Source organism: Crassostrea angulata, chromosome 5 (genome assembly GCF_025612915.1).
Source record: "Crassostrea angulata isolate pt1a10 chromosome 5, ASM2561291v2, whole genome shotgun sequence".
NCBI classification, from domain to species: domain Eukaryota; kingdom Metazoa; phylum Mollusca; class Bivalvia; order Ostreida; family Ostreidae; genus Magallana; species Magallana angulata.
Window position 1 is genome coordinate 6389696 of NC_069115.1, and position 12599 is coordinate 6402294.

The 12599-nt window shown below is 32.4% G+C and overlaps 1 long non-coding RNA gene across 1 annotated transcript; it reads left to right on the top strand.

Annotated features, from left to right (window-relative positions):
* Positions 1-7975: 7975 nt before the first annotated feature.
* Positions 7976-12368, top strand: LOC128186089 (uncharacterized). Its single transcript, XR_008243888.1, has 3 exons — positions 7976-8044; positions 11442-11483; positions 11723-12368. It is a non-coding gene; the product is annotated as an uncharacterized LOC128186089 (long non-coding RNA).
* The last annotated feature ends 231 nt before the right edge of the window (positions 12369-12599 follow it).

The window sequence follows — 12599 nt, forward strand, 5'->3', positions numbered from 1 at the left end:
TGTTAGTTAAATGAATAAAATTTGAGCAAACCTGTAGTTTTAGTCTCTATCAAATATGAAATAGTTTGTATTAGATTTTATGACATGACATTTGATTTTGTAAAAACATATTCGGGTTATTCCTTTTAGCTGACAGTAGATAGAAATTAATCGGAAGTACATGTATCTGCAAAAGTCTAATTGATACTGGTTTGCAGCTATTTCATGTACTTAATATAAAAAATAAAATTAATTAGGATCCTCTCCTTTTTATGTGTCTTTGAACCATTTATAAGCCACAAATGGATTAGTAACGGATATTTCCTGGTACATTAGTCACAGTTTGAATGTTTGAAATGAGATCACAAAAATAACGCTTTCTTTGCTGTTAAAATTTTATTAGGAAAATAAATCTTATACATTAATCTTTTGAAAAAAAAACCATAATTCCACCAATGTAGACACTAGTACTGTTTCATTTTTCTTCCAATACCCATTTTTATTTGCACTCAGTTATTGAGCTTGAGTGGACGGTACATCTCAACACAGACATTCAATGAAATTGGAAACATTTTTATAACGTTACATTTCTTTGTGCGACTTTCACAAAACCCCCAAAAATCCTATGTTCAAATTCAGCAAGGAATTTTGTTGACTTGTAATTTATAACTACTTTGAAAATTATGTTTTTCCCGAAATTTGCTATTTTTTTCACAGTGGCATATTAACTCAGGCGCAGCGAATTACATTATCACTTGTAAATAATGTGTTCATACATTTTGCACACGATTAATTTTCATGTTTGATGATAAAAATAGTAATTACTAAACAGAAAGTGATCAAGAAACTGTTACCACTGTTTCAAACTGAGACGGAAGAAATAACAGCCCAAGTCGTCAACTGAACAAACGCACACGAAACGTCACTATGACACAAACAAATGATGTTAATGGCGTTACTCAGTATAAATGATACTTCTATAATAATGATTATGTTATTTATGACTTTTTTAACTTGCATGCTTATTCATGCGGTATCATTTACACATGATAATTATTCCCAAATAATACAGTCGGGTCGTTCCTTACCCTTCTCAACAGATAATAAACCTTTTGCTTTTCTGCAGACGAATATACACATGTATTGTTTGTATACATCACATGCAATATTGAGGTGTTGTTCAAAACAGGAACATCTGATAAGAAGTTATTTGCATTGCAAAAGCCAGAATCTATATCTTTATATCAATAAACTACATTTTATATTTTAAAAAAAAACTTCCGGCATTATTTCATCTGCAATACAATATTGGTGATCCAAGGATGTGATGACGGTTCCTAAAATGTTTCTCGTCGATTTATACTATTTATAAAAAAAAAAATGATGTAATATCTAATGTTTTCCGTTTCGTCCCGCTTCCTTTTTCCGTTCTAGAAATGTTTTGTAACGCCCCAAATGTTTAAGAACCAATAAGCTCCAGCCTCAAACTTGGCGCCAAACTCCACTTGTATTTAAGGAATTGCGCGCAAATAAAACCTGTGTGTGTGAATACTGAGACAATGGAGGTAAGATTTGATAACTTTTCTTTAATAATATTCAACATGATCATGTGAAATTATTTTAAAGCATAAAACTTTCAAAACCTTTTGGTGAAAGTATTCAATGAGGTGGTTGACAATAAACAGTTTATGGTGTTTTCATTTTCAAATAGTATTTAACTAAAGAGAAAATAAATATATTGATATTTTCGGTGCAATATACAATGCGTTGTATTCACCTAAAAGTAAATTTTAAGAAAATACTAATAGTTTTAAAATTTTTTTCATTAATTACCAGTATTAAGTCTTGCATATACCGTTAATCATTTTGTACAACATACTTTGCGAAATGAAAAAAAACCTAACAAAGATATACAATTTTACGGTTCAAACAACCTGCTGTACACCGCGTCCAGCCTAATGTGAGGCACAGCTAATAGTGAGAGAGGCGAACACTCGCGCTACTTGAACCTATTTATAAGGGGTTTAAACTCAATCTGATCATTACAGTCTGCATGTTGAGCTTGCGCGTCCCTCAACCGTGTTATATGAAAACAATATTTCCAACCTAAATCAGCTCCTTTTCTGTTTACTAACCATGAAAATATCTTTACATTTACTGAATCTGTTATAATTTATTTCTTACGATTTTATATTCAATTGATAATAATGGCTAGCATCACAGTTTCAACGCGATTTTTCCAAGTAATATGTATGCAGCTATACATTTTTCACACAAGTACATAGTATTGCGTAAGATTGTTCAAAAGGAGTAGAAATATTTCCTTTTGAGCCTTGTAACAAAAACATCTAAACGTAATGGCAATAATGTGCGTCTTCCTTGATAATTTCACACGCTTTTGATGAATGAATTTGGATATCTGAAAGGGATATTGTAAGTCGTCACGGTTTAGTGAATGTACATACAAGGTTTTTTTTTTTAACTGTTTAAAGAGGACAATGGCTGAATTTTGCCACGGTCCTTTGGATCTCAATTTCATTAAATTCAACATAGCTTGGTTGTTGTTGCGTGCTTTTTATGTCGGTAGTTGCACATATTTATGAATCTTTACAATTTATATTTAAACAATGATTTTAACAGCATGTGTACTAGTACTTGAAACCTCTATCCTGGATGCGTATCTAATTATTTTACATTACAAATCCTACACTTGAAGAGGAAAATATGGGAAGATACGTATCATACAGATGTATTATTTGTGCCAAGCATGGAGGACGAAAGACCCATGTTATGGTGCACATTTATAAATATCACATTGCTTTAGAATCAATAAGATCTTATTGTGCGATTTCAGAACTGAGCAAAAGGCCATATTAATAAAACACTATATGTTAAACCCCTGTCACACCAGAGCTGCGTCCTCACGGCGATGCCGCTGCGTCTTTAAATAATGTAAAACGCCAAGGTAAACGCAGTAGGGTCTCATATAGAACATTTTAGAACGCCATGCGACGGCGCGCACTTTGAACATGCACAAAGTACGCACCGTGGCTCTGCGTTCTGATAAACACGCCGTAGAAGCGGAATGAGGTCGCATTGACAACACCGTAAGGTCCCCAACAGCACCACGAGAGTTCCGTTCGCGCGTCCAAGGAACGCAGCTAATCGCAGCGTAGACGCAGTGATAAGTCAACTGCGCTTGCACGGAAACCTCTCGGAGTCCTTTGGGATCTCACTGCGTTTCTATCGCGCTCTCACTGCGCATTCACAGCGTTTGAACAAGTTGTTTTTCATTTGGTTCACACAGCTGTTGTTGCGTTCATCGCGCTCTCTTCACGTTTCTTCTGCGTTTATTGGCACCGCGCTCCGACGGCGTCTCTAGTGCGTTGTCATCCAGACCACAAAAAGTCGAACAATGGCTGTTGTACAGTAGCAAGCGATGTAGTTATTATCAAACTGGATGTGAATGACTATGTAAATAGTAGCATTTGCTAATATTCTAGGACCTATCAAAGGACATAGATGAAATTCATGTCATTTTGTTCTATGTTTTCTGACAACTAATAACGGATCTTATTTGTAGACCTAACTACTAAGAGTTTTGTCCTCGTCCTTCACAAATTATTTAGAAGTAGTTACGTTTCAATTACAATGTACCTATTCAGCAAAACAAAACATGTACAATTTTTTATCATTTATTTAGTAGTTGTAAATTCTTGGTTGTTTCCCATACAATTGTACAGATTAACATTAACCTACCAAAAAGTAAAGAAAGTCTTGTGGATGCAAAAGAGGCATCGAATCAAACCATGATCAGGCACGTAGCATCGGGGGGGGGGGGGGGGCTGCCCCCCCCCCCCACTTTTTCTCACAGCAACTCAATTTTAAAAATTTACTTATAAAAAAAATGAACTATCATGGAGTTGCCCCCCCCCCCACTTTTTTGGAGGATGTAAAAAATTCCACCCCCCCCCCCCCCCGGATTAGGATTTTGAAGATTTTTTTTTTTTTATTATTATTTTTTTTTGCTTTTCAAGATTTTTTGGATGAGTCTGCCCCCCCCCCCCCCCCACTTTCAAAAACGATGCTACGTGCCTGATGATATCAACATGAATATATCGTAATACACAAACTACTAGTATCCGGAAGTCTGGTCTGCACTGAAAAATTAGAAAACTAAAATAACAGTTCTCTAAAACTATTGAATTATTTAAATTGTTCATTTTCTTCTTGAAAACCTTCCGCCACAAAATATAGCCTCTTACTATACTCTGTTAATTGGCACTTTAAAGAGACATGGTGACGCACAAACCCATGATTCAGCATATATCGAATTTTTACACGATTTCAACATATTTTATATATCATATAAAAAGATGAACTATTGAAATTTTACGGTGTTCCAAAATAAATAAATAAAATTAAAAAGAGAAAAATAGAATTACGCGTTGGTTCAACACAAAATTATTGAGTTTTCCTTCCGCTTCATAGCCACGCAAGCGCATGGGAATGTAAATACTGCGGCGTGGCATACATCATGAGCCAGAAACCTCTCTTTGAAACATGATGTCTTCAAGAACTATATATTTATTAAGATTCATTCTCTATAAATGCATATTTCTTACCACATACATCGAGTAGCTTCCAATTCAATTTAATTTTTTTTCCAGTGTGTCAATCCCATTGTAACTATATTTAGACAGATTTTTATTTTTGGTATATTGAACATATTTAAACAAAAACAGGGCACGGGGTCCTGTTTACATGACGAAGAATTGTGAGCCCTGTATCTTGCTTAAAACTCATCGACTGGCACCCCAAGTTTCATTTGAGCATTAGAAATGCATTCCTAAAACATTGTAAATAATGAAAAAAAATATAAATAAAATTTGACCAAATCGTGACCATGCCCCTTTAAATGGACACAGTCACGGTTTTATTCAAACCTATTTTCCGTTTTCAATGTTTACAATGCTTCACTAAGGCATTTCCAATGGTGAACCACAATTTGAGAGTCAGTCGTCGATCCAGGTGTAGACTTAAAATGAATGTAACAAACGCTAGAAACTGTGTAATCATGTTAAAAACGAATTAGCAGTTTAAAATTAACTTTTACCGATATAATAGTATTAAACAATTGTAACAAAACCATCACATAAACTTTGTTTATGATAATGAATTGTGATCTTAGTATCTTGTAAAATAGCTGTACGACTGATAAAAATTTATGTTGATTCTTAGAAATGCAATACTTAATCATTGTAAACAATGAAAAAATGACCAAACCCTCTTCAATAGAAATAAAAAGTTTACACTTGTCCTCAAGGAAAGTATTTTGACGGACATGCAAACAGGGAATATTAAAAAACCCCATGAATTTCCTTAGTGATATACCTTTAACTTTACTAAAACATCCCCAACCCTGCTACCTCCCCCTTTACCCTCCCCCTGATGCTACATGCCTGATTATAGATATATATAGTAGATAAACGTATTGAAGGATATTCATTTTCTAGACATATTTTCAGATGGATATATTAGACATTGAAGTTTCCAATGAAGAAATAAGCGAGTTCGAACAGAATGAAAAACTGTTCGGAAGAAAGCTTTGGAAAAACTACAACAAATGCGAAGTTGAAGGATGTTAACATTTTGGAATTTTTACAACGTTCCAGCAGTATATAAATCATTGGAGGACTATTCACGACAGATTTATAAAGTTATTTAGATGTACAGATTGTGAAAAAAGATTTACAAATGACAAAACAGCAAAGATTCATATTAAATCTCATAAACTGGCAATATTAGAAATTATAGACCAGGAAAATAAATATTTTAAGGACCCAGGTGGCTGTTTACCATGCCTCTCTGGTTCTCCATATGATAGGTTGAATATCATGGAAGAAGATAAAGTGGCAGCAAAGAGAAAATGATATGATCAACACTAAGATGTACTTCTTCCTCTCAAAGAAGAAAATCGGATGGATTCAACGATTGGTTTTTCGATCAAGAATTCTAAAGAACATGTCAACGAAGTAAAAAAGATGAAAATATGAAAATGTGGGTTCTCAAATTTTTTTTAATTGAATACATGTATATATGTTTTCACTTAAAATGATAACAAATTTTACAGCATTATTTTGAGGGATTTTAGTTGATGACAGTCGATGTTCATACTGTTTGTCTGAATCTGAAGGAAATATACATTTTTCTGAAATGTCCAAGATAAACTCAACAAAAAGTTGAACTTTTTAATCAATTTAATGACACACTAGTGTACCTTTACATATTAACTATATTCTTTAGCGTAGTTTTGACTTTTCAAACAACTAATTTGTAAAAGTTTTTCTTATGGTCACAGTTATATCATAGCTTCTAGAACGCATTTTTACTAATTTATTTATTAATATTTTTTAAAAAATACTTTTCCTTTTAAATAGATAGATCATGGAAACTCTATTCTTAAGTTTGTCTGCCGGTATGAATGAATGAGGTGGTGGGTTTATAGATGTGAGTATGAATGTGTATATGTATATGTTAAACAACAAATGAACGTACAATTTATATATGACAAAAGTCAAGATTATTATATAATATTCAATTATCCCTTGTCTTGTCAATTAAGGAAATATATCCTACCACGCTCAAGGAAATATATCCTTACTATGGTTTGAGGAGGCTGGCTGATCAACGAACTAACCAACTCTATTCTTAAGATTGTCTGCCGGTATGAATGAATGAGGTGGTGGGTTTATAAATGTAGGTATTAATGTGTTTGTCTTGTATACAAAAATATCAATAATATATCACTCTGTAAACTGGTGACACTTTATTCCATAAATTATTTTATAACATAACTACTTGACTTTTTGGAGAGGGTTTACATAGGCTTTGTCTGTTACCCAATCAACGTACTCAATAAAATATGTTTAAATTAAATTAAACTTCACTTCAACTTCATTTACTTAGAATTTAATCGGTCGAAGATAACTTGACGCAGAACAAGCTAGCTCAGTTTTTGTGTTTTAAAGTACCCTTGAATCACATTACCACGCTCAAGGAAATACAAGGAAATAATCCTACCACGCCCAAGGATATATATCCTACCACGCCCAAGGAAAGATATCCTACCACGCTCAAGGAAATATAACCTACCACGCTCAAGGAAATATATCCTACCATCCTCAAGGAAATATATTCCTCAACGCCCAAGGAAAGATTTCCTACCACTTTCAAGGAAATACATCCTACCACCCTCAAGGAAATATATTCCACAACGCTCATGGAAATATATCCTACCACCCTAAAGGAAATATATCCTACCACCCTCAAGGAAATATATCCTACCGCGCTCAAGGAAATATATCCTACCACCCTCAAGGAAATATATCCTTACTATGGTTTGAGGAGGCTGGCTGGTCAACAAACTAACCAACAGACCCACCTCATATTTTTAAAAATGAAGTTTTTAGCTCTAAATAAATATTTAACTATTAAAAAATCATTTATTTTCATTATATAATTTGAATGTGTTTGTATATTGTTATTAAAAGCTCTTCTTTCTAAGGGGATTTGTATTGTCTAAAAATGGTCACGTCCATCCAGCCCTCTTAAGACTTCTTAAGGAAACAAAACCACAAGTTTAAAGCAAATTATACTTGCTTTGTTCAGAAATTAATTGTTTTTACTATCTATTTCTCAAGTATTAACGTACACTGAGTTTTATTGTAGATTAAATTCATTTTAACGTCGATATTTTGGTACTTAAAAAACAATTTGTTCATGTATTCAGATGGTCTTGGATAATTATATTTTAATCAATAGAATATGTAAAGTAGTTTCGGTTTTGTTTTGTGTAGGGTTTTTCAAGGTCTCCACTCTACCAACAACAGGCATCAGAAAATCACTATTTAAATATGAATTAAGTTATTGTAATTTGTATCATTTTGACAATTTTTTTAAAAAGAATTAAGATCAAACATGATAACTTGAGATATTTAACCATTACGTATAACAGACCGGCTTTTAATACATCGGCGTTAAATGGCTGATAACAATTGAGGAGGTGTATGTATTAATATTTGATACAAGAAACAATCATAAAACATGTAGATGGCTTTAATTTGTGTTGAACAAATTATTCAAAATTATCTGTTTTTAAAATTCTGAAGAGTTTGGTAAAATATTATTTTTGTCATGCCTGATTTAACAAAATATTTTCAGGTGGGTTGTACATATTAAATTTATTTTTGATCTAAAGCTTAATTCTTCACTCTAGGTATATCTCCTGAGAACTCAAGTTTCTGTTGAAGTTCTCTCGAACTTGTGTTTCTGTCTTTGATTGATTAAATTCGTACGAGGTTTTATATAACTTTTGCACAGGAATGATAAAAATGATAATGATAAAAATCGTGGTTTTAAAACATTTATTGAGACGATACAATTGAAAGGGTTGTCTATTACCCATCGCAATCCTATCTTTTAAAAAAAAAACACATCGGGTTGTTAACAAACACTTATACCAAACGTACAGGTTATAAGTATACAACTTGATGTTGCAATTGTATCAGAATGAAATATTATTTCCAAATCAAATGTTTTATGCTTTCATTGAATTGCAAATTCTATTTTTAGAAATTAAATTTTAGTTTCCGGTTTTTATGGTTATTTTAGTCGTCCGTCTTGTACCTATTTATAAATTGTCTGTGCATCTACCTTATCATTATCCAATGAAATTCAAGTATTCTGATCACATGGATATCACTTTTGTTTTTACCAAAGTGCGAGAAGGACATGTTTATAAAACCTGAGATATTGATCGCTTTGTAAAGATTAATTAGGTTGGCAGAACTTGGTATATGCCACCTTGACTATTACAAGTTTATATTAAGGGAGATAACCCTGCCATTGTTGTTTAGTATTTTTAAAGCGCTAAGCATAGCTGCAGCGCTTTTTTGTCGCCAGATTTCTAAACCTACTTCTACTTTCGTTTACGCGTTTCCGATATACTGCCACCTACTGGCGGATGCTGGAGAAGTCGTATCATGGAGAAGTCGTACTCTGGAAAAATCATAACTATGCAGTATAGGGAGAACTTAATTATCTTCAAGTTATCCTGCATGCAGATGCAGTATTAAATTAACAATAAGTTTCATTTAAATGTCATTATTAATAAAATTATATATCGTATACGGATGCCTCAAAAGCCATATCATGATGATTTATTTCGAGAAAAAAATGGATGTTATATGCATTAAGTAAAATTTTAAAATCAAACATTTTTTCAACATGGCTTAAGGCAGATTGTTATACTGTAAATTTTAAATTTTGACTTTACAGTCAAATGGATAAATCATTCTATGCTTCAAAAATAAAGATAAACTTAAATTTATTGCGAAATGTTTTAATTATGATTTTTTAAAAAGGCATCAGCATTTTGTTTTCATGTAACACGACAGCATTCATTAATCATTAAAAAGAATCATGCATTCTATCACTGAGACATATCCAAATTCTACATCATTTCTGAATTCTGAGTAAGTGCATTTTTCTCAATAACGAACAATATGATTCTTTACATGTATTTTCATATTAATCGATATATTTTTAACACTTTCTTCCCGACTTAGCGCTTTTCAGTACTTTCAGTACTTTGATTTTGTTTATTTCCTTGTGATCTCAAAAATTTGTTCAGGTGTTTTTGACTAATAAGGAAGATACCACAGTACACGTTCAATAAGTCATTTAAAAAGTTTAAGTATTGACTTTGTCAGGGATCTCCCTGTTTGTGATGTAGTTTATTTGTGTAAGTATTTGATTCGTCATTAATAAATTACATTATTTCATCAATGACAATTTAGTTGTTTTTAAGGTAAAAAAGCAAAAAACCGTAGTTCATAGATGAACCAACAATTTGAGATTATCAATTAAATAGGCTTCATTAGTAACTGTTAAGATCAATGGATGGGCATAAAGGAAAATATTTGTCAATGCAAACATATGAATTGTAAAAAAGTGAGTTATATCAATTTATATCTGAAAGACAAACCTGGTTACACGGATCAATAGTCTTTAACGATTAGACGCGACGCGGGTGACTTCATGACCTAATTAGTATTTTTGAATAATCAGTTCAACTTTAATTCGTTATTATTTTTATGAGAGAAAAACACAAAACAAGCAAAAGTCTTTTGTTCTTGAAATGAAAAAAAATAATATTCTGTGAAAATACTGAAACATAAAACGTACAGTACAAGCTATGAAATTTATCTCCACTGTAATATGTCATTCTAAAAACATTTTAACGATTTCAACCCTTTTATTGATCTCGCATAAAGCATTAGCAAGAAAGAACACTTACAGCATGTGTGTTGTTTACTCATAAGATGTTTCATACTGTCGTAATTGTTTGGTATTAATTCAAGTCAATTTGAAGACAGGTACAATACATACTGCAAAATGATTTTGAAAACTAGACACCTTAATTTTCATTGCCTTTTTGTCAATTTTGAGTAGTACTCACATCGTAGAGCACCAACATTGAAAATTTATCTTGCATTTTCAAAACCTGATTCGAATTTATTATTAATAACTCTAGTGCGACCAAGATTTGTTAGACTTACCAATCAATAACAATCTATTCTTTTTTCCTGCTCTGTTTTCTGAGTGTTTCAATTACATGCAAAAGGGTTGGTAACCTTTAATTTATTATTATTTTAACTCGAATGATTGATTAAAATGTGTATTTAAAAAAACTGAAGTTCAAAATAAAAAGACTTGGTGAGTGACGAAAGTCAATAACCTTAGAATTAGTTTACTCATAAAGTAATTTAATACTGAATGCAATATTCTATCTTCCAAAGAAATACATCATTTAAAGCCAATTATTTATCATTCATATAAAAAAAAACAGATGAGGCATTCACTTTGCAGCTTTTTAGAGTTATTTAACAATAATAGGATCCTAACTATTATGCTTCATCACTGATACACTCGAATTCAGCATATTTTTTTATAATACTTATGTGTATAGAGAAACTTTCTATATAAAATAAAGACGAATTCACTTGCCATTCTATCTAACCTTGAACTAGTTCCTACTTTCTGTATATGATGAATAGTCATCGAAACTTTTTACAGGCGACTTTTGACATGACTCGTTTATTTATAAAACTCGAAAATAACACCTCTGGTGTAATCCGAGTTGCTACGTTTTTTTTTAAAGTCGAAAAACTCTTATTTCTTAACCATTAGAAAAAAAATCTGCATCCCCGAAAAATATAGTTCTTCGGTATAATGAAATATACATTTCGCCCCGGAAAATAGTTGCTGACTTGTGGGACAATGAAACTTGCTTATCTTTAGTAGGTATATACAATATTGTATACTGAATTACGAAAAAATTAGATTGAAAGCAAATTTTATGTTTTATAATTAGTGTATATTGAATTTCTTTTTTCCAGATCATTTATACTGCCATTTACATAAAAGAACTTTCAAAATAGGTAAGTCTTGTTAAAATGGCATTTATCTGATTAACAACAATAAAAAGGGGTTTGTTGTATATTGGCCACATCCTAAGGCCTGATCGCCTGATGCAGGGACCATGAAGGTCATAATTGTGATAGAAGAACTTTTAAAGTGTTTTGTTCATTTAAAATGTGTTTGAAATTACCTTTCTAATTACTTTCGAAATGTGCAATTCGATTAAACTTACTCCTATAAAAAAACTTTTATGTTTCAGATCCCTTGAGTCATGAGGCAAATTCAGTTCACGGTCAAAATGACCAAAGAACCTCCGTAAGCCATGATAAATCCATCTGTTGTGTGAAAAATGATGAAATTGGTGCATCTGGTAGAGATGTTGATACATTCTCATCGTTAGATTATGGTGAATCCGACTTCTCCTTTTATGACCAGTCTAGCGATTGTTTTGTTGATGATAAAAAAGTTACAGATGTTTGTTCTGATATTCCAATTAGAAACTCAAGTAATTTTCTTGGCTCTAATAATAGTGATGTGTTAGTTGATTTTTGTCACGATGACGCCCCTCGTAATCCGAGTGATGCAATTGGTTCTGAGTATAGTGCCATCTTAGTTGATGTTTTTCAAGAGAAGGCTCTACGTAATCCGAGTAATGTGAATGGTTCTAAGGATAGTGACTTATCAGTTGATGTTTGTCGAGATAATTTCTTATGTAATTCAAATGATATTACTAGTTCTGAGTATAGTGACATCTAAGTTGATCTTTGTCGAGAAGACGCCCAACGCAATCCAAGTAATGTTAATGGTTCTGAGTATAGTGACATCTTAGTTGATGTTTGTCAAGAAGACGCCCTACATAATCCGAGTAATGATAATGGTTCTAAGGATAGTTACTTATCAGTTGATGTTTGTCAAGAAGACGCCCTACGTAATCCGAGTAATGTTATTGATTCTGAGTATAGTGCAACTTAGCTGATGTTTGTCAAGAAGACGCCCTACGTAATCCGAGTAATGTTATTGATTCTGAGTATAGTGACATCTTAGTTGATGTTTGTCAAGAGGACGCCCTACGTAATCCGAGTAATGTTATTGATTCTAAGTATAGTGACATCTTAGTTGATGTTTGTCAAGAAGAC